This window comes from Leptonychotes weddellii, chromosome 13 (genome assembly GCF_054177405.1).
Source record: "Leptonychotes weddellii isolate Sample4059 chromosome 13, ASM5417740v2, whole genome shotgun sequence".
Lineage (NCBI taxonomy): Eukaryota > Metazoa > Chordata > Mammalia > Carnivora > Phocidae > Leptonychotes > Leptonychotes weddellii.
The window spans coordinates 10289320-10289958 of NC_138381.1; positions in this window are offsets into that span (position 1 = coordinate 10289320).

Sequence of the window (639 nt, forward strand, 5' to 3'; positions counted from 1 at the left end):
TTAATAGAAACTTATTTCTCATGGGTAGATCTCAGCTCTTCCTATGAAGATACTAGGCAGTTCTGAGGCACTCTTCTTTGTCTTAATGCTTCACTTCTGATAGAGGTGGACTTGGACAACTTTAAATTATTGCTAGCCCCAAATACTTCATTAATAAAATTACCGCATAATGTTTTACTTCAAGAATTTGTAGATATTTGGAATGCCAGGATCAATAAAATCCCTAAGAGAAATCTTTTCTTTTAGAAGTCTGATTATTTGAATTTTTATAGATGTGAGAAATAATTTTCATTCAGTAGACCTGGTCTTTTAAGATTTCCTAGAACCTGTGAACACATATTCTTTTTAAACAAATCTTTAACCATGCAAAAACAAATATTTAACCATAAAAGCCATTGAATAAATATCTCAACAATTCAAAATTTAGTATTAAAAGTTGAGTAGTCAGATAGTAATGAGTAGTAATTTAGGCTTTCACATTGGGTCTGTACTTTGATATCTCAGGATAATCCTTAAGAACATTCCATTAAGGAGGGCACGTATTGAATGGAGCACTGGGTGTTATACGCAAACAATGAATCATGGAACACTACATCAAAAACCAATGATGTATGGTGATTAACATAACATAATAAAATT